Source organism: Pleurodeles waltl, chromosome 1_1 (assembly GCF_031143425.1).
Source record: "Pleurodeles waltl isolate 20211129_DDA chromosome 1_1, aPleWal1.hap1.20221129, whole genome shotgun sequence".
NCBI lineage: Eukaryota > Metazoa > Chordata > Amphibia > Caudata > Salamandridae > Pleurodeles > Pleurodeles waltl.
The window spans coordinates 916,104,915-916,128,466 of NC_090436.1; positions in this window are offsets into that span (position 1 = coordinate 916,104,915).

A 23,552-nucleotide genomic window follows, 5' to 3' on the forward strand; every position below is an offset into this window, starting at 1 on the left:
GATGCTTGTGCCTACAAAATAAGGCAAGCATTGTTTTCTTTTTATCTACCAGTACAAGAAGGAATAGTAAATAAAAGTTGTCCGAAATGTATTTTGTTGCTATAAACATAATGGGTTTTTGTGATACAGAGCTAATACAAAAAGCAAACAAAGGGTGGAAAAACAGTGGGCGGAATCCTGGTTAGAGAAGGATGTTGGGAGAGGAAAGAGGGACAAGTGAGAGGCAACAATGGGAAGTACACAAACAGTGGAGCATGGGTGGGGATGGGGAAGTCCACAATGGAAGATCAATGGGTGGGGATGTGGAATCACATGGGCAATGGAGGATGGACAGGCAGGAATGTGGAAGTACATGAACAACACAGGAAGGACAAAAGAGTGTGGTTGTGGACGGGAAAGCACATGAACAATGGAGTGCGAGCAGGGATGTGGAAGCAACAAAGTTAATGTAGGGTGGGCAGAAAGGGAACCACGCTGACAACAGAGGGAGGGTGGTGATTGGACAAGCAAGTGGACAATGGAAATGGGTCTGGAAGCATGAATGGCAAAAAAAAAGCTGGGCTGTCAGGGACGAAGCAGGAAAACAAAATGAGGGAGGGAGAGTGAAACCAAACCAAAAAGAAAAAAGTTAGTGCCCGAACAGGGAGCAGTGGAAGGACTCAAGTAATGGTCCCATGCACCAGTGGAGAAACAAACACCAGCAGAGGAAGGAAATCACACAGAAACTGACAAATATGAAGCAGGCAAATGAGAGTAACAATAAAGTAACAATAAAGTCAACCAAAGGTATACAATGGGTGGGCTCTAACCCCACTGTAAGCTAACAATATGTCTTGTGGCAGACAGCACATGCATTGCTTTAGGAGAGACATAAAATGAATGACATGTTTTCATATCTAGAGTACTGTTTCTGTGCAGCATAACCAAATCATAAGGAAGAATTGGAGCATTTTATAAACTGATCAAGCCATACGAAACCTTTCAGTGGTAAACCATTGTTTGCAAACAAGACAACAGTGAATCTAAAGAATTGATACTGAGAAGTGATGAAAATATTGAAGTGCAACATATCACAGGAAGATCCTGACAAAGAATAGGCACTTTGCGAGTCTCAACTGTAATAACTGCAGCAACTTCATTGGATCTGATTTCCCACAAAACCCTGAAATAGGTAAACCATAGAGGTGACGTATTCAATTAAGCTTTTTGTATAATGGGGTAGAATACATGATACACGCATAGTCAAGTGAAACAATTATTGAGAAATGAGACACACTAGATTAGACACAGTTCATTTCCAAGGCCTTAAATGAAAAACAAGATTTTAACGCGTCTTTTGAGCTAATCGCACTAAGGGCTTCAATAGATATTGTAGAAATTCCTAATGCAGTGGCAAAACACATTATTTTCAAGAAGGTGTTTCTTTCATGGTGACGCACGTGGTCAGCGTTTAGAGAATGACCTTGTTCCTGATCTATGGTTGATAATATGTTAGACAAAAATACCGAATGTACAATATATCTTTGGTGATTAAAGCTCCATCTTATTCTTACAGTAGCTTGAAGACTATATGCATTTACATTTTGTCTTGTTTAGAGCAACCTTTAAAAACGTGCTCTTGATAAAACACGGTTTGTTATGAAATGCATTGAGTAAACAAAAGAGTGTGCAACCATATCATACAAATATTTTGAAGACTAGGCAAGGTAATAATTTCACAAAATAATTATTGAAATGATGAAAGCTGATATATAATTGACTCACTGTAGCAGGAATTATCAGCAGAGTTGTGTCTGACCAAGAAGAGATCCTTCAAAGTGACAGTCTGCTCGCTGTATACAGATTCAGGAGTGACATCGTGTATTCACCAGTAATGATGCTGCGGTTCCCACTGCTAAAAATCTTATACTGATGGCTTGATGGACTTGGGGCTATTGGTGTAAGTACATCAGGCCACCCACCTTTTGGAAAACCCTGATGGTCCCCAACAGAAAAATAGAAAACTGAAAGAAAACTCAGGGTTCTATGCCTTTTGTTCTCCTAATGGGCTTTGAAAACATGGTGGCCTGTAAACAAACTTATGTATTCAGATGAGTGTCATGGTGGTGGCATATCTGAATATCTACCAAGCAGCTGAGGTCTCTAAATGTGGTGGTTGGTCATCTGCCAAGTGAGGGATGTTATGATTTATGCCATCACTTGCAGACCTTGGGCCACCCACCAATATCTAAATGTGGCCTTAAGTCTTAGTCTTCTCATCACCTCACTTTCTAACGAGTTTTGCATATGGCCTGGTCTTGTTCTCTTTATTATTAAAGAGGCTATTAAATAGGACTGATCAAACTGAGAGTATAACACAACTCTAGACCCGAATGCTTCTACCAATGTAAATCCAGTTATTTTCGTTCAAAAAATCTGGAGTGAAGGATTCAACTTCATTCTAGATCACCAAAATGGCACTGTTAATAGACAAGATAGTTTTATGGAATGACCTTCGTGGCATCATGGATGGCATAAACGTCCTCTTGTGGTTCACTGGACATTTCGTCTGCTTTCGACAATCTGGACCAAAAAATCACCTGCAGAATTTGAACCTTGTGTTCAACTTTTCCTCCCAGCTATGTAAACCCTAAACGCCAGAACAGCGCTCTCTATGACTTCCTTGACATGTTTAACCCCTTGTTTTGTCTACTTTTGGTTAAATTCAAGAGTGGCACATTACCACGTCAGAACACTTTTTTATTCCAGTCCTAAGAACTAAGCCGTTTCCCACCATCTGAAACTTGTAAGTAGAAACTGAAAAATGTTGCTCCTCCCCTCAGATGGGGCATGAAAAGGAGGTTTATGATAAACAATTCCTTTTTTTTTAGTTCCTGTCTTCCGGCGTGTACAGGTTTTGATTGATGATGTCTGTGCCTCGCACATAATTTTTTTTTTTTTTTTTTAAGCCTGCAAGGTATCGGCTTATTTACTAATATAGTTAATAAAGAGGATGCTACTGTGCTTCCATCTTCTTTTTTAGGAGTAAAACGTAAGAACCTAACCTGTTGAACAGTCGTTGGGTCCCCATATCCTCCTGTCTCCCTCACCACCCTCTGTGATTTCATGAAACAGAACAGCACCTTGGTATTGCAGATCAAGTTGTACCGTGAAGCATAAAAACGTGACAGGTTAGACAGGTAGTGAGGAATGCAGACTTCCTTTGGCGTTCTTGCTGAGTGGATTTTGCAAGTGCACGGGTCAAGGCTTACGTTTTCCCCATACGGTTTTGAGTGGCATCGAGGAAATATTTTTGTACACCCTTGAGTGAGCACCTCCTTATTTAGGAAAGGTTGCATTTGCGAGGTGAGTTGATTTGATAAGCATTATTACTGCTGAAATTTCTCATGGTTACATTGTCAGTTCTCCTTCTCGCCCGAGAAAACACTCCTAAAATGAAGTCCCCAAGTCGATCTTTCGGGTGGCGTGGGCTCCATGGATGGGGTCATTGTCCTATTTTACCTTTGTCTCCTGTCTGTGCTTTCTGGATACCAATGTTTTGAGGCTAGTAAATGAAGGACATTAACACGATAACTGATAGGTGTTTCTCATCTACAATGAATGTCCCAAACAAACAATTTGCTCTATATTGTGATTGATGTAAGAGACAATCCTTGTATTGAAGCAAAGACGTTTTATAAAAACAGAGGTTTCAGATGAGGTGTTGGAGAAACGTAAAGTTAGTATGGATATTGCATGCATAATCGTTCTCTCTACCTCAGATGATAATCAGCCAAGTGTGTTTTCTACGTAACTTCAACCACTTCAAGTGTCCTCCACCACACAAAGGCAGCCATTAGAGCCCCTTATGGCGATTGAAAGGTCCAAAGAAGGCACTGGTGCCCAAAAAATACCGGTATAGGATGTGTGCTTTACTTGAATTTGCTCAACAATTTATGGATAATCTTGAAGTGGATTCTCTCCTTCGCTACCTCTTGAGATTTCACCATTGCCTCAGGGGATGCATCACTAGCAACCCTGACAGATAACAAAATTAATATCGGTTTTGTAAAGAACACACAACCTCCTCCTTTATCCCGTAGTAGCGCTAGAAGACGTTTTGGACTGCACAATAATTGTTCAATATCATTGAAAAACAGCTATAGTTCATTTTGCGCATTGTTCTCGATACAATCAAAGAAACTGCTCTCTGTTTCGTTTCCTCACTAGTTGCCTGCATAAATGTCTGATTATATCATGGACAACAAATACATCTTAGCAGATGCTGCTGCTGAGGCTCCTTTTCTGGGTCATGGTTTCTTGATTCAAACCTGCAGGAATTGACAAAGTATTCAACAGAAAATCAAAAACTATTATTTTACTTTCTCTCCACATCCTACAACCTCGTGGTGATGGCCTGCTGCTGAATAGCCATTGCTACATCATATGAACAAGTGAAAAATTCTCTAGAAGGAGAGGCAGAGGCAGGTGATCGATTGCTGACCCGCATTCCTGAGAATGCTAAAAAGTCCTCTGCATTACAACAACAATATTCAGAAGGGGATAGACTAAGGTTTCTCCACAAATCTTGGATAGTTACATATGATCTATGGGTCAAGGATACTGTTTCCCATGGCTACAGCACAGAGTTAAGGGATCTCTCACCTCAAAAATTCCAACAGCTCTCTGACCTAAGATCTAGTGAAACAGAAATTTCTTCTCTCTAGAGCCCAGGATTTGCTCATGATGAATGTAATTTCACCCTTCCAGTCTGGCAGAGGGATTAAGGAGAATATTATATTATTTTGCTTGTCCCTTCAATTCATGTGATTGATTAAAAGGAGGTCAATATGCTTGCAAAGACTATTTGATTCAGGATGAATCCTCTACAATCATTCATTCTTGCTATGTCTCCAAGAGAACTGAAGACTTTACTAGATCTACAAGATGTGTTCTTCCATGTCATCAAGGCTTCCTCCCAGAGCTTCCTCAGATTTTTGGTTTAAAACAAACATTTCTAGTTTTTCATTCTCTTCTTCCGCCTAAAGTGAACTTCTCAAGTTTATATCGGATTTCCGGTGCCACCTGTAAGCATTCTGCATGCAGAAGGTGTAAACTTGCATCTCCATTGCCTTATCCAGAAAATTACACCTCATCAAGCTATTCAGGATACTGTTGGAGTGTGCTCTCCTCTTCGAAACAATGGTTGACAGATAAACAAAGAAAACGTTGCAGTTTCTTCCAAATCAATGTCTAAAGCTCATCAGAGGTCTTTTTGACTCAGAAGTTCGATAGGCTTTCCTTCCTCTGCATCAGATATTGAAGCTACAAGTTTAGGAGGACATGGGCCCTCATTCTGACCTTGGCGGTCGGCGGAGAGGCGGCGGTCGGACCGCGAACAGACCGGCGGTATTAAAAATGGCATTCTGACCGCGGCGGTCACCGCCGCGACCGACCGCCACTTCCCCACTCCGACAGCCACGGCGGTCATGACCGACGGGCTTGAGTCTGCGCACTCCGGTCCGGCGGTCGACCCAAGACCGCCAACGGTATCATGACCCTGCTTACCGCCGCGGTTTCTGGCGTTCGGGAACCGCCATGCGAACCATGGCGGTAGGCACTATCGGGGCCAGGGAATTCCTTCCCTGGCACTGATAGGGGTCTCCCCCACCCCCCACTGCCCCCCCGAGTCCTCCCCCCACACCCTCCACCCCCCTGCCACCCCCCAGAGGTGGTACGAACCCCCTCCCCACCCCCACCCCGACATGCACATACACGCACCCCGACATGCACACACCCCCAACATGCACATATACACACCCCCTACACACAGACATACACAACGGGGACACATACCCGCACACATACATGCCGACATGCGCACCCGCCGAACTACACACATTGCCCATAGGCACAGCAGCACTCCCCGCCCGCATGCACGCACTCACACACCCCCTCTACACACTCACACGCACACCCCCATGCACGCACACATCACACAACGCCCCCCCACCCCCTCCCCTCACGGACGATCAACTTACCTTGTGCGTTGGTCCTCCGGGAGGTGACAGGAGCCATGGGGAGGTGACCGCCAACAGAAGACCGCCAACAGAAGACCGCCACACAGAAATGTGGGTCGTAATTCTGTGGGCGGTGTTCTGCTGGCGTGGCGGTGGAGGTTGACCAGTCTCCACTTTCCCGCCGACCGCCAGTGTGGCTGCTGGCGGTTTTCCGGCGGAACGCTCCCAGCGGTCAGAATGCGCACAGCGGCATACCGCCGCGGTCGGCAGTCTTCACCGCGGCGGTAACTCGGCGGTCTTGCGAAAAGACCGCCAAGGTCAGAATGACCCCCATGGTGTCTTCAGGCATTTGGTTAAATGGGTCAGATTCTACATGAAACCTCTAGCCAGTTATTTTATTTTATGCTTATTAGTATGGTGTGCATACCACTTAGAAGAGTATTTTGGCACCTCAAAAAGGAGATGTAGCCCAGCTGTGACCTATTAGAAATGCGACGTTTTTCAGTTTCTTGTGAAATTCATGAGATGTCCAGGCAGCTTTAGTGTGCAGGGTGGGGCTGTTCCAGACTAGAATGCACTCCCACCAGTTCTGGCTCTTTGGATGTGGGAGACATGGGCAAGTAGTAGACTGGTAGAGCGTAGGTTTCTGGCTGAGGTGTGGAAGCTGCTGAGATTGTTCAGTTAAGCGGGGCCTAGATTGTGCAAGGTTTTGGAATTTGAGTAGTGAGTATATGAATTGGGAGCCAATGGAGGCTTTTGAGATGTGTGGACATGTGGTTGTTGTGTGAGAGTTCGACTGTGAGTCTGGCTGCTGCATTTTAAATGACCTGGAGTCGTTTAGTGAGGTGAGTGGTGAGGTGCAAATGATGGTACACAACCAGGCTTTTATTTGCCTTATGGGCACTAGAGTGCTGCTTTTTAGCAGGTGCCTGGCTCCTTGTTATCAGTTGTGCGCCACATGCAAAGGTCTTTGATGCCTTTTAAATTGATTTTATGTGTTTATCTTTCACCTGTCTCAGTTATTTAGTTTTATATTACCAGTACTGAGCGGCAATAGGGAAGCCTGCTAGTTGCACAGAGGAGTTGCTGGACCCCAGTTACTGATTTTCTTTTGTCCTCAGTTTTCATTATCACACTGTATAGCGCTCACTCCCCACACAACCTGACACACCCACTCCCTGGATGCTGTATTGCAGAAAATGGAACGTTACCCTCTCCAGTTAGCAAAACAAAAAATCTTGGAATCTAACAATAAACTGTCTTTTGAGAATCTAATAAAAACAGTCACTTCATCCATCTTTTTCACTTTAAAGTGCAATAGGAAAGTACTCCCTTGCATTCCTCATGAACTACATATAGCAGTTGTTACAACCCTTGTTTTTTTCCAAGATGGAGTACTGCAATGCAATATACCTGAACATGGCGAAAAAAGTTCTTAATAAGCTTCACATTATGCAATATGCAGCTGCACGATTCCTGAAGAAAATTCCCAGATAGGAATTTGGAGGACAGGTGCTAGTCAAACAGTACTGGTTACCCATAAAAAAGCATTGAGTTTAAAGCCTTGTGCATAGCTTTCAAGGATCTCCATAGCTCTGGACAAACTTATTTCAAGCATAAATTCTTGGGGACAGGAGAAGCTTTGTTCTATGCATGGCAAAACTTTGGAACTACCTCCTGTTTTACATTAAAACAAGTCCAAATCTGATCGCTTTTAGAAAAGAGGTAAAAACCTGACTATTTTGCTAATACTGGTCATACAACGGTAGTCTCCTTCAGTTAGCAGCAGCGCCAAGATGCCCCCGGGTATTCGAGCATTTTAGAAAACTATTTTTTATTTCATTTCATTTTCATGCAGAGTTATAGGGCTTACCCATAGTCCAGCATGCTGACAATCAGGACTTGTGTGATGGTTCTTCAGATGTTAAGCGATACCCATCTAAAAAACTTTCTAAGGAGTGTGAAGGTGTAGAAGTAAGAGGAGGTGACAATGGTAAACTGGCTTGTCACTGAGAGTTGAATATCCATCACGATCTCTAGGTTCCAGGCTTAGATGGACTGGTAAAGTGTCAATCCTAATTCGGATGGCCACCAGGCGGAAATCCAGAGTGATTCGTTTTTGCTGAACAGTACCACCACTGTTATGTCGCAGTTGAGCTTCAGCCATCTGGTCTTTGTCAAATTGATGACTTTGGACATGAAGGCAGCAGACTTCATCTGGGATGTTGACCGAGAGGGAGAGGATAAACTAGGTGTCATTGGCGTCTGAGATGATGCTGTGTCTGAGGGCTCTGCTGATGATGGTGGTTGGTTTCATGTACATATTGAACAACATTGGGCTGAGCAAGGATCCCTAGATGACTCTGCAGAACAGTTTGTTAGCAGCAGTGGTGTATGAGGACAAGTTGAACAACTGGGTGCACCTTGTGGAGGTGTTGGATGAGAATCAGGTGCGAAAAGTTGTCAGATGTGATTGAGATGGCAAGCAGAGTACGTGCTGCTGTGTCTCCTTTGTCCATGATCAGTCGTACATCATCGGTGACAGTAAAAAGGGCAGCCTTATTGCTGCAATTCGACCTGAATCTGAATTGAGATGGGCCAGGAGGTGTTTGTTGTTGAGGGGGTCAGTCAGTTATTTGTTGAAGTTACTTTCAAGACTTTAGCCAAGTAATGAAGCAAAAAGACTGGTCTATAGTTAGCCACAGTTCGAGTTACCGGAATCAGCCTGCAGAAGGTTTTCAGAACAGGTGGAATGGTGGGTGTTTCCAGTCATCGAAGAAGGCAGCAATAGTGAGGGAGTTGTGGATGTTGAAGTGAGTGCGGTGCTAATGGGGTTGAGTCCTTTGGTGAAGATGAAGTGTGGGCAAACTTATCAGAGGCTCCTCAGTGAATGGAGTGCATAGTGGAGGTGGTCAATGCAATAGTGGGCCAGCAGGTCATGGCCATGTTCAGAGGGTCTTTTCTGTTGGGTAGGAGGACCCCAAGGGCAGAGAAGTGTGGTTGTGGAGCAAAGTTGTACTTGGAGAGCTGGGCACAGTGATCCTGTGATCAGTTGATGGTCATGGAGCTACGGCAGGGGAGGTGAAGTTCTTTACTATTCCAAAGATTCCTGTGGGGTCATTATAACTGTTCTCAATTCATTTGGTCAGGACTGAGGCCCTCATTACGAGAATGTCGGTCATGAGACCACCAGCCTCGCTGTGGCTGTCCTTCTGCCACGGAGCCGGCGGTATGGACCACCACATTACGAGTTGTAGGGCTTGGCAGATGCCAAGCCTCCACATCCCCGCCTGGCCTGCTGATGTGGTTGCACCGCCACGGCGGGTGGGGAGCACCTCCAACCTGGTGACAGGCCTCAGCTTGCCATATGGATTACGAGGCTGCACATCACCAGGCTTTCTGTGGCAGTCACCCTGCCATGAAAACCCTGGTGGTCCCGCACTCGGCAACAGGAATCTTCATTCCTGTTGCCTGCAAACACATACATACATGTCTCCACACATGCACACATCCCCCCACTCATCCACACACTCACATACACACACACCCGCCCCTTCACGCAATGCATGCATTCACATACACACCCATTCAGCAGACACATACATGCACTCAGACACCCCCACTCACTCACATTCATCCACACAGACACACCCACTCACTCGCAGACATACCCCCATTCACTCGCACATACACGCACACTAACATTCACATTCAAATACATACATGCACGCATTCACCACTCCCCCTCCGCAATCATGTATTCACAGTACCCCTTCACATTCACGTACTCACAGTACACCCTCCTCATTCTCGCACACATGCACTCACATACAGACACTCCAGTCATCCGCACTCATTCACACCCCTACCCCTCCAAGCATGCATACATTGTACACTCCCCACTCTGTGCACCGCAACCGCAAACACAGGCAGCCTCTTCCCCATTTCAGATGCCTACTTACCTTCTCCGTTGAGGAGGACATCCAGGAGGTGATGGCTCCTGGCGGTCTTGCACAGCCAGCACCACCACGCCAGCAGGACTCCGCCAAGCCGTATTACGGCTTGTAATATGGCGAACAGAGTCCTGCTGGTGTAGTGGTGCTGGCGATGCACCCGCCTCTGCACTGGCGACTGCCAGCACGAGTGCTGGTGACTTTCCACAAGTAACATGGCGGACGGCTGCCAGCACTCATGATAGGGCGGACTGCAGACCGCCAGCACTGATGGTCTGCTGGCGGGTTTGGATTTGGCAGTCTGGCAAAAAGACAGTCAAAGTCAAAATGAGAGCCAGAGTGTTTGGTGGATGTAAATCACTGATAATAGAGCTTGAGGGCCAGTCTGTAGGTGCTTCCGTTGTAAGTGTCGTGTGTGTGTCCATCATCTTTCTTTCACACCCTACTGCACTGGGGTCTTTTCTCACAGGACTGCTAAGCCTGATTCTCGTCTTAAAAGTCCTTTCCCACTCTGTTCTATGTGGTTTGTGACAGACGATTTTCAGAGGAGTAGATTTAGCTCCTCCAAATCCAGTAATTCTAACCTCAGAACTGATTCTCAATGATTGGGCAGCAATTTTAGGTCAGGAGTTGTGCCAATGACTTTGGTCAAGGAAAGAATCTCTCCAATCCTCAAATCAGCTGGAACTAAAAGACGTTTGGAGGTATGGTTGCAGTTTGCAATGAGGATCTTTATCTGGACAGAGGCTTATCTTCTTTCCCTGTCCACTAATTACTTTCTAGGACTGAACTATGTGAAAGCAAACAACATGAGTAGGGTGTTTTGATAATCCAGAGAGATGTCCCTGAAGAAGGATAGGTTTTTACAAGATCTGTCATAGATTTGGGAAATTGGCAGTTGATCTTTTTGCATCCTCTATCAATGCTAATTTGTCTTGGTTCTTCTCTGGTTAGAAGGATCTAGAAGCATTGGGATGGCAAATGATAACCTTTCCATGGCCCCAAGGTCCTCTCTGTGCTTTTCGTCCCTTTCCCATTCTTCATAATGTTAATGTGAGGTATAGTGGTGAGTTGAATAGTGATACAATGCAACCAACTGATGGTTTTCCTCCTGAGTTCTACTCAGCTTCTAAGGTGGAGTTGGCCTCAACATTGCTGTCTATACATAATGACTCATTTGATAAGAGTACAGTGTCACCTACTATCAGAGAGTCCACAAAGTTGTAAACTTTTGGATGTTATACAGACCACTATCTTTGCTAAACGGATGGTAAGCTATTGGAGAAAGTGATAGTCAAAAGGCTGATTCAAGTTAAACAAGAATTTGTACACCTTTGCCAAAATGTTTTATATTCCTGGCTCCAATACAAACATTAATCCTAGGTGGTTATGCTCTGTGATCATTAGAACCCTGCTATGAGGTATTGGGTTACTGGATGTGGGGCACGGAACCCTACACAAGCAGTAACCACGGTCCTTGTAAGGGTGAAGTTACTAGCAAACTCCAAATTAGCCTTTGACCAATCATTTGGTAGCTTTACATAGAACAGTCAGTCTTAACTTAGAGGAAATGGTTAAAGTATTTATGCAGAAATTCAAACAGGAATAGGGTGAAACACAACACGAGGAAAATTCTATATTCATTTCGAAAAACAGAGTACAAAAAGTATTTGAGACAAAAATGACAAACATCCAATCAGTAGAACTAGAGATATGCAATTTTAAAAATGTAAGGGAAAACAGTGCTAAAAAAAACAGAGTGGCAACTTTAGTTATCTGGTTGCGCCATAATGAGATAGTTACAAGTTCAGGCCAACCACAATGGAGCGTGGGTTGGGTACAGGGGCCAAATTAGGCTCACTGAACAAGAGTACAGCAAATCTTGGTTGCGGAGAGTTGTGAGATCTCAGATCAAAGGTGTGTTGAGCAACCGAGGTGATGAGAGGTCCTCATGTGGAGATGCATCATGCAGTGGTAGGTCCGGGAAGCTGCAAAACTGTGATGTGAGGTACTGGGGCATCATTAAGGATGCTGTTGATGAGGGGCTTGCTATGTGAAGTTCTACACCGAAGATGCTTTCTATGCCAGCTGGTTCTAAACAAGTTGGTTGCGTGCAATGCAGAGTCCTGTGTTGTTTTCGAAGATGCTATTGACAAGGGGCTTGTGATGCAAAAACTATATTGAGGCTGCATCAAACAGCAGAGGTTCTGAGGAAGCTGCAGGCTGTGATGCAAAGTCCTGTGTGAGGGATGCTTTGTGCAGCAAATCCGATGCAGAGCTCTAGGAGGCAATGTGTCTCATTGCGTTGGTTCTGTTGGGACAACAGCAGGGATGGTGGGCACCTTTAGGCCCACTTTCCCAGGCCCCAGACTTGGGGGCACCACCTGGAAGGGCAGGACTCTAGCTGGCTGGTAGAGTCCTGGGCCGAGTATACAATTGTTGAAGCCTGTTTGTTCTCTGAGGCCATTCAACTAGCCCTTTGCATCACTCTGGTGGTCCTGGGTTCAAGATGTAGGTCCAGTCCTTCTCACTCAGGGCAGAGGGCAGCAGGGTCGCAGGGCAGCAGAGTAGTAGTAAGCAGACTGCAGGCACCAAATGGGTGGGACAAGATAATGCCAACTTTCCTGAGAAATCCACTTTTACAATTCAAGAGGGCTCTAAATTGAAATTCTTTAGAAAGCTAAGTCGCCATTCTGACCCCTAAGTTACCATGCTTAATGGGGAGAGCCCAAGGGCTTTAGCCCTGTTTAGCAGTGGTAATGTGTGCGGAGTCATAAAGCCAGCAAAAATGAAGTTAGAAGAACAGAAGGCTGGAAGGCAAAATGTTGTAGATAATCTACAGCAAGGATGCTAGGTCCAATACCTGTACACTCAGCAAACAATGATAGTGGCCTCAATATATAAGGAAAATGGATTTGTCACTGATTTTCGGCTTTTCATATTCTCAGTACTCCGAAAAATAGGATGGGAAAGAACTTGTTGCAATGCATTAAATTATTATGCACCAACCTGATTTCGAATCTCCAATTGGGTCCGACATTATCATAGAAGTAAGAAATTCATAGTGTCAAGATGCAAGGGTGTACTCTCTCCCAGCATTGGAGAGCTTGGAAATGGGGAAGATGCCTGACAGGGGGTGCAAATGTAATTTTTATTTACAAAGATAATACATTCCTCTTTTTAGGAGACCTCCAAATTCAGATTACCATAGATAACGGAAACAATGAAGAGCTCTGAGGAGATGTCTGGATTGCAGCTTTATTGGGAAAAGTTGTGTCTATTTACATTACACCGACCATCAGAAGCAAACAGACTGGAGGCACAATATAATCTGCTTAGGTTGGAAGCCTTACATACAAAACATAGTTTTAGTAGGAATCGCTTAGGAATACTTGTGCCTGGGCTAACTGACTTGTTGGCCTTACTAACACAATAAACGTACTATACAATTGTAAAGGTAGTGATTTAATTAATAGTTACATGATGTATATATTAAACAAAACAAATATATGTTGTATATCTTATCACAGGTGCTACATGTGACAGCACAGTGCTGGTGAGAAAAAGGTCCATATAAACAAAATATAGGTTGCCATTCATTTTTGGAGTAAGCTTCCTGTACTGCCATTCGGTAGACTGTGGCAACTGCAAAATGCTAGCAGTTCTCAGATTGTTTTACCACTTGTAGCAATCACCATAATTCTAAAATTAACATTCTTTAAAGAACTGACCAGCCCTGTGTCAGACCTAATGAGAGCCGACAAAGGAAAGATGATAGCTATGGAAAAATCATGAGACCATTGATTGAGACTGGAATGAGGATACCCAGTATGAAACAATATTATCTGGCAGTGCAGCTGCTTTGGCCAATGTGATGGATAGGTTGTGAACCAGACTTCTGCATATGAAGGGGGCAGATCTGTTCCTTTGAAACATTGAGGGAGGCAGGTGGACAGGCTCTGGGACTCCTTAAGGCTTTCAATGCAATGGTGAGAGTACCAAGGCAAACCTGGACCTCAGATACGAATGAACCCACAAAATGAGACATCCTCACTGAAATCATAACTACTGGCATCTGTAGACAGCTAGTAACCATCCTGGTCCTAGCAATTGCCCCCTCTTTTTTCACTCACGTATCACAACTGAAATAACCTGGGAGATGAAACTGTGGAGAAAGTTTGTAGAGAAACATTGAGTAAAAATAATGGAAAATACAAAAAAAGGTTACAAGGTATCCCAGATTTGAATTTATCAGGTAAACTATTTATACCAAACTTATCTACCTCCTTCACAGGTAACCAGAATCTATCCTCTTACTCAAGATCTCAACAAACACAAGCAGACATCTATTACATGGTGTGGGAATGTATCCAGATATACCAGTATTAAATGGAAGTACTTGAACTAATAAAAGTGTTGGGTAGATCAATAATGCTTGATTCCTTGGTGTGCTTGTTGAGAAAAATATTGGGAGCTCGAACTAAAGCATCCAAACAAGTGTGCACATTTGTAGATTTATCATTGGTAGTAGCCAAGAGAAATGTTGCAAAAGGGCGGAAGGCAAACAGCACACCAGATGTTATTAACTGTATGCAGAATGTCAAAAAGTGGGCAATTGTTGAGGGGGCTGCACTTCATACTAAATACAAGGAAGATGGAAGAGTTGTCTAGATTTACATATGAGGCACAATCCTCTTGGCTATTTTGGCTAAGTCAGATGATTACCCACCACAAATGCTCTGTGAGTTATACAAAATGTGTATTATTCTAGGGGACAGTGAATGTGGATGGAGGGGTATAGGGTTAGGCCATACACAAGGTTGGGCAGTTGAGGATGGACAGAGTAAAGAAAGGAAATGCTGGGTGCAGGTCAAAGTATGATTTATTTGCCCAAGCTTTAATGGGTGATATGTTCAGGGTATTGCCTGAATATGTCCAGTATTATGCATGTGTAGTAAATGTGCACACTAGACAAAGGGGTGATGTTGTTTGTTCATTACTGCTACCTAGCCACATAAGGTTGTTTCTAGGTTGCTTAATATACTCAGTTCTACATAGTATGACAGTGTTTTTCCAAGCCTTGTACCCACTGAAGGACTAGCCCACACACAGTGCTGTAAATAAGACATATTTATTCCTCTGCATGTGCCTGTGAACTCCAACATTCCAAACCAAGCTTTCAATACATTCAATTCTAGTGATTACATCACACTGATACAGAGTCCTGAAGGAGCCAGAAAGGTTCTGTTCTAAACCATGAAAGACACTACATCTCCCCCTTTGTTAAATGAAAAATTAAACATTTTTAGCAAATCATTGGGCATACACAAATGTCTACATATAGAAACATTTACAACTATATCTCTCATTTAATCTGCTTAGTGCTTTGATCAGTCAACCCGATCTGGTTAGAGGAAGCTGTGAACTGTCATCTTCAATGTTGGAAATTGCTAAAGATGGTGAGGAATCAGCAACAGTTATTGAGTTTTCACAATCAGTCTTTCTGCCAATCAATCAATCAATCAATCATTCATATATTTTTAGAGTGCACTACTCACCCATAGGGTCTCAAGTCGCTGAGGGGTGTGTCCTCAGAGATCAGTTGAAGAGCTAGGTCTTGAGGTCCTTCCTGAACTGAAGTCAGGAGATAACGTGTTCGAACCTTTTGATGCTAGGAATGTGAAAGATCTTTCTCCAGCTGAGGCCTTCTTTTTGGGGTATGTTGGTGAGTGACTGCTGCGACAAGTGAGGAGGTCTGGAAGGGGAGTACCAGGTGATGCGGTGGTTGAGGTAACTAGGTCCGCTGTTGTGGCGGTCTCCGTAGGCGTGTACGAGGAGTTGATCCTCTTCTTGATGGTGAGCAAGTGGAGGTTTTTCAGGTGTTCTGTGATGTGTTCTTAGCATGGGATGTTTAAGACAAGTCAGGCGGCGACGTTCTGAATTTCTTGCAGCTTGCTCAGGTTCTTCTTGGAGGTTCCGGCAGAGAGGGAATTGTATTAGTCAAGTCTGCTCGTGATTAGGGCATCTGTCACGACTTTTTGGTAGTCAGTTGGTATCTACCTGAAGATCTTCTGTGGGAGCCTGAGGGTGTGGAAGCAGGTGGAGGCGACAGAGTTGACCTATTTGGTCATGGTGAGCGTTGAGTTGAGGATGACATGGTCTGTGGGGTGGTGCCGTTCCTCCACTTCTTCTCCAGCCCCCTGCATGAGCACTTTGAATCCTGGAGTGCAGGGGTGAACCAACTGGCTTTCTTGGAGACTGTTTCCCTGTGGTCATCAGGAGAGGAGCTAGGGTGCCGTCGCAGTTGGTGACCCATTTCTGGAGGTTGTGTGCTGAGGTGTTGGCATCTGTTGTGTCATGGGGTAGTGAGTTGCTGAGGTTGTTGATGAGTTGCTCCTCTGAGGTCTGGTTCCATTTTCTGTAGGAAGGGCACGTTGTGTGAGTGTGTGCTATAGGCATGGAGATGGAAAAGTTGATGCAGTGGTGGTCGGTCCAGTGTAGCAGGGTTGAGTTGTCGATGATGACATTGCTGCTGGCAGAGAAAATGGGGTAGAGAGTGTGTCCGGCGGTGTGCATTAGTGAGGTGACCAGTTGCTTGAGCCCGATTGTGTCCAGGTTCTCAAGTAGTGATGGGGTCTTGTGGTCGCTGATATCATAGAAATGGAGGTTGAGGTCACCGAGGAGAATGTAGTTGCTGTAGTCGAGTGCTGGGGGGGCTATGATGTTGATGATGGAGTCACTGAATGCTGGCTGTGGTCTGGGTGGTCTTTAGATAAGGGTGCTGTGGGTGGTGGTCTTAGGGGTGGTGTGCACTTGAATGTGGAGGTGCTCCATGAGGGGGGTGAAATTCTGTGTGTTGATCATCAGGTAGGTGATGGCTATGTCACCTCCTGGCCTGAATGGATGTTCTTTGCGGAGCAGCTTGTAGTCACTTGGGATGATGATGGTGATGTCCGGTCTGGATGCTTTGTTAGCCCATGTCTTGTTCAAGAAAGCAATGTCCAGGCGGGTTGTGCCTATCAGGTCCCAAATCTCCTTGGCCTGTTTGTGCAGGGAGCTAATGTTGAGGAGGATGCACTTGAGGTGGTCTGGAGGCGGGTTCGGCACTGTGACGTCGAATGTTTGGTGTGCAGAGAGAGTGAGGTGGCTGTGATGGCAGGCAAAAGGTCTGTGAGTGTCCTTGGGGGAAGTAGGGTGGCAGGTGCTCTGACATCCAGTACAAAGAGGGTCCCTGCGGCATATCGGTGGGTAGTGCAAAATTCAGGGTCCGTGGCGCTGGCCATGGTCCAAGCATGGACGGGTGCAGACACCATCGGCACAGCTGCGCAGCTGCCGCCCTTAAGAAGGAGCGGGACGGGGGGAATCAGTCAGCTGTGAGGCAGGAGGGTGGGAAGTGCTACGAGTGCGGGGGCGGGCCATGGGGCAGCATTGGCAGGGAGCGGAGAAGCATGGAGGCAGAAAAAAGAGTGAAAAGAGAGAAAAAGAGAGAAAATAGGCAAGATACAGAAAAAGGATGTAAAGAGAACAAGGCAGACAGTCCTGGTACAGATGGCCACTAGGCCACCAAGGATGAGGTGCAGGCAGGTGTCTGTGGCTGGAGGTGGGCCTTGAACACAGAGCCTGAAGGCTCTGTGAAGAGACAGCAGCAACAGGGGCCACGCAGGAGGGAGCGACGGACGCTGGCCAAAAGGTCAGTGAAGTCGTCCCTCACTGTGCAATGGCCACCCTTAAGAAGGGGAGGGGTGATTGATCAGCTTGGGGATGGGAGGGTGGGAAGCGATTCAATAGCAGGGACGGGGCTGCGGGGGAAGCAGCGGCAGAGAGCAGGGAAGCACGGGAGCAGAAAAAGAGTGAAAGGAGAGAAAAAGAGAGAAAATAGGCAAAATACAGAAAAAAGATGTAAAGAGAAAAATACAGACAGACCTGACACAGATGGCCACTAGGCCACCAGGGATGAGGCTCAGGTGGGTGCCTGCAGGTGGAGGGGGGCCTCGAACACAGAGCGAGCAGACTCTATGAAGAGACAGCAGCAGCAGTGGCCTCACAGGAGGGTGCGATGGACTCTGGCCAAAGGACAGTGAAGTCACCATCTCGAGTCAAAGACCAATAAAATACAGGTCTGAAGCGAGAAGAGTCTCTGATAATAGACTTCCCAGGGTAATGGTCAGTCACCCTTTGTCTCTTGGTAGATGCTACTTGGAAAGGCTAACCATCAAAAGGAGCAACAGATTTTCTTTTGGGTAACTGTTGAACGATCACCTAATCTCCTTTCCAAAATGAGAGGTATTTTGCACATCACCTCTTGTCTGCATAAATGTTAATTTTTTGTTTGTGGACTCGATCCCTTATACAAAACATGTCCATACTTTTATCTTAGTCAGTGCCCCATTGAGGTACATTGGTTGCCATCGCTCTCTCGAATATCAAAGTCGCGAAACTTTCACCTGTGGTCGAGTGGAGTGTCCAACGATTAGCCTGTAAAGTAGAATTCAGTACTGTTTTCAAACTGAGCTTCTCCAAAGTTGCACACTGTACTGCTTTCTTTAGCGTAATCCATGTTTTTGGTCTGTGGCTTTAAGGGTGTGAGCTTTTGATGCTTTATGTTCATTTGCTCCAGAGATTCTTTACATTCTTTACTGTTGAAGGGTGGATCATTGTCAGACTTTACAATGGCTGGTATGCCCAATGTTGCAAAGATGCCATACATTTTTTTGATTACCCGCTCGTGAGTTGTGGATGAAAGATCTTTGACCAAAGGAAAACATGAATATTTATCAACAATCACCATTAAATGATGTCCATTATTAAGTGTACTAACGAAAACAATGGCTATTCTCTTCTAAGCATGTTTAGGGAGTCCTGACATGTTCAGAGTATGTTGAGTAACTTTGGCTGACAGGTAATTGCATATGTGACAGGCCTTAAGGTCCTTATAAACTCTTCCATCTAATTATGGAAACTGCAGTTGGTCTCGGAGAGCTCTCTTTGTGGCAACAATACCACAATGTGCTTTGTGAGCCACTTCAATCATGTTTTGCTGTAGACTCTCCAGAATCAGGATCCTCAATCCCCACAATATGATTCCTTCCTGAGTTATTGGCAGTTCATCTTTGACGTTCTTGTGCTTCTGATATTTCCCATCATTACTGAGAGTTCAAATATGTTTGTTCCCTGACTAATTTGTAATTATGTCTTTTAACTTCAGCAGGTCACTATCATGACTCGTAGCAGTGACAATACGGGGAAAGGGCACAGCAGCTTGTGTACTTACCAGCAAAACTGATATAGGCCTCCGCCGTCTTGGATGGAGTACCATGACCTTGTATAGGCATTCACAAAAGGAATCAGACGAATTCTGGTACTCTCCTGGGCGATGCACAGTTGTATAATCATAGTCTTGTATTCGTGGGTCACCATTGTCCAATCTGAGGAGGCATCTTGACTTTTAGATTGCCAAAGATTGTCAGCAAAGCATGATGATCAGTCACCAGCATGAAAGGCTTTCCACACAGGAATGCATGAAAATGCTCACAAATCTATACTACAGCCAAACTTTCTTTCTCTTGTGAGTAAGCACATTCAGTTTGAGAGAAATGTCTATAGCATATGCTACTATATGTCACCTAGCACTGGGGCGTTCACTATGCCGTCAAGTATAACACCTGAACCAACCAGGCTAGCATTGACCATAACCTCTGTATGAAGCTTTGGACTGAAGTGTGCCATTTCCATAGCATTTTCAATGGCATGTTTGATTTTCTCTAAACTTTTCTCACATTCTTTTGACCATTGAAAAGAAAAAATGTTCTTCATCAACTCTTGTAATGGAGCACTAACAGTGGCAAAGTCTTTTATGTATCTTGAGCAGTGACTGGCCACTCCAAGAAAAAGAGCGTAATATTGAAACATCTTGCGAGGGTTCACCATTTGTCAAAGCTTGTACTTTTGCAGGATCAGGCATCATACCCCCATCAGAAAATATATGGCCAAAGAATTTCAGTTTTGTCTAGTTGACATCACATTTGGCTCCATTTAAGGTTAAACCTGCATCAGTGAGTAGTTGATATACTTGTGTGAGGGCTACATCATGCACCTTCTGTGTAGCTCCAAAAACTAATATGCCAACACTATAATTGAATGCATTCACAATAGGTAGTATGGTGATGTCTTGGAAAAGTTCTGTAGATGAAGACACATCAAAACTAAGGGCCTGATTTAGATCCCGGTGGAGGGGATTACTCTGTCACAAATGTGACAGATATCCTCTACACCACATTATGATCTCACTATATCCTATGGTGATCATAATATAGTAGACAGGATATCCGTAACAATTGTGACAGAGTATTCCCTTTGCTAGGATCTAAATCAGGCCGAAAGGGGCATATTTAAGAGCCCCTAGCGCCATTCTAATGCCACATTAGCAGCATTTTTTATGCTAATGAGGCATTAGAAGCCCAAAAATGCTGCACTATATTTACAAAGTGGTGCAATGCATGCATTGCGCCACTTTGTAACCCTTTGAACTACATTATGCCTGTGCCAGGCATAATGTATGCAAAGGGGGCATTCTACCGTTAGGGGTGGGCAAAAAAATGGCGCAAGGAAATCTAACAGGTTTCCTTGCATAATTTTATTTGGCACTTTTAACGCCTACTCAGAGCAGATGTTAAAAGGGGACATGCCATTGACATTCACAATGACAATGGGCCCCTATGTACGCTGTAGGAGTAGCGCCAAAATGTGGGCGTTACTCCTGCAGAGTACATCAATAGCATAAAAAAGAAATGACGCTATTAGCCCATACCCTGCATCATGGGTCACATACATGGTGACGGTAGGGGGGCACTAAAGGGCGCAAGAAAAGTGGCGCTGCATTATGTGCAGCGCCACTTTTCTTAATTATACCCCTAAGTCTCTTGTATCTAAACAAACCAACATGTGTGGAAAAGTTTCAATATACCTGCAGCTTTCTTCTAGTTCTATCTGATGATAGCCTTTATTCAAATCAAGACGAGAAAAGACTTTGGTGCCATTAAATTTGTCATGTCAGAAATGTGCGGTTCTGAATCTCAATCTTGTTCAATTGTTTTGTTTGCTTGGCTAATTTCAATGAATATGTGCACAGCTCCTTCATGGTCCTTTTTAGGCACTACTACTATGGGAGAAATCCATGGTGTTGGACCAGTGGAATGTTCAATAATATTGTGTTTAAGTAATGACTCAAGTTCTTTTTAAACAGCTTCATGTAAATGAAAAGCAGCTCATCTAAGTCTTTGAGCAATAGGATGGACATCCTCATTAATAAGCAGCTTTACTTTCATAGACTTAAATTTTCCTAAACCATGAAATAATGAAGGGAATTGACTTACTATTTCATGACGAGCATTCATGTTGTAATTCACAGAAATCAGTCCCATGTCAGCAGCTGCGTTGAAACTCAGCAAGCAGGCGCTTGTTGCTGTACCTTGAAGCCATGGATTGATGTTTGTACCTTTGTTTTCTTATCTTTCACTGTCACTACAATTGAACCTTTACACTTCATGGGTGTCTATGCAGACCAAATATACACTTTGGACTTTGATAGCAAAAGCCATGATAACAGAGACAGTTCCCTGTACTTCTCTTCAGGCATTATATTATTGATGCACCACTTTCGATAATAAAAAGTATTAAACATCCATTCATTTTCAATGTAATCTTTGAACGGCATTTGTATGATTTTGTTGCATTGACAAGTTTTCTTTCACTGAATTTTTTCCTCACAGGTAACCAGTCTGACGTGTGGACGATATTCTGAGGTAAACATGGCACAGTCACTTTCTTCACTTTCACTTATTATTGAAGTGGTAGAACTGTTTAACAATGATTTAGATGATGAATGACTCAGTTTAGAATCTATTTACCTTAACTGATTTCGCCGCTTGGCCTTGTGGGAGCACGTCAAACATTGCTTCTGGAAAATTCTGGTAGCCCTTTTGTCTTCCCACCATGACACACTTTTTCCTTTGCCCTGCACATTGTCACAAAATGGTCCTGTTTTCCACAGCCTTTGTATATCTGACCAATAGTGAGACACTTTCCTTCATGTGGAAATGCAAATCCACATCTGAAACATGGCTTCTTTTTGCATGTAGACATCACTTTTTGTCCTTCAGTCTTTTGGTTTGAATTACTTTTCACACTCATGACTGACTTGCTCTGGGCACCTCCTGTCTTTCAGCACATTCCTCAGCTCTAGCAGCCATCAACACTCGCTCCAGACTAAGGGGCATATTTATAATTCCCTAGCACTACCTTGCGCCACATTAACGTTATTATTTTTTACGTTAATGTGGCCCAACGAGGCCGAAATCCCTGAGATGTATTTACAGAGTGGTGCTCAGAGCAGGCATTAAAAAAGTGCTTCCATTATTTAGAATGGGCCCCTATGTACTCTGCAGGAGTAGTGCCAACATTTTGGCACTACTCCTGCAGAGTACATCAATAGCGTCACATTGAATGATGCTATTACCCCCTCTCCTGCATCATGGTGCACCATATTTTAAGTATGGAGCATAGATGGTGGCGATTGGGGGGCACTAAGGGGTGCAGAGAAAGTGGAGCTGCAATCAGTGCAGCACCACTTTCCATAAATCTGCCCCTTAGAGTTACTCTCAGCATTCGTCATCTGAATAAATCAGGCATGCATACATCGATCACTCTAAGCCGCATGGCTTCTTTATCAATAAATTAATTGAATGTACCATGTTTGATGAGTGTGTTGAGTCATTCCACATATTCATTGATTGTTTCACCGACTGTTTGACATTCTTGACTGAAAACGTATTGGGCCTGATTCACAAAGGTAAACTTAGACAAAAAGTTTAAGTTTAGACCAAAAAGTCAAAGTTTAGGTCAAAAGTTTAACTTTACTTGTTTTAAAGTTAGACTTTTGGCCTAAGTTTAGACTTTTAGTCTAAGTTTAGAGCAAAACTTTGACCAAAAGTCTATCTTAACTACATGTAATGTTAGACTTTTGGTCTAAACATAGACCAAAAGTCTAAACTTAGATCAAAAGTGTAACTTTACTACTAGTAAAGTTAGACTTTAGGTCTAAGTTTAGACTTTTGGTCTAAACGTAGGGCTTGATTTAAGAAAAGTGGTGCTGCACCCAGTGCAGCACCACTTTTCTTGCACCACTTAGCGCTCCCCTAATGCCACCATGTGTGTGCCGTATTTAAGATACGGCGCACCATGGTGGTAAATAGCGTCAACATTTTTATGCTAGTTCGGAGCTTTGCAAAGCCTTTTGATGTCTATTGTAAGCAATGGTGTACCTCCTTTTAATGCCTGCTCTGAGCAGGTGTTAAAAGTGCCAAAAAAAATTACGCAAAGAAATCTCTTAGATTTTTCTGCGCCATATTTTTGCCCCCCCCCCATGGTGGCATGCCCCCCTTGCATACATTATGCCTGGCGCAGGCATAATTTGGTACAAGGTTATACAAAGTGACACAATGCATGCATTGCGTCACTGTAACTTTAGAGTGGAAATTCTGACCTTGTTGGGCCACATGAGCATCAACAAAATTATGCTAATGTGCTGCAAGGAGGCACTAGG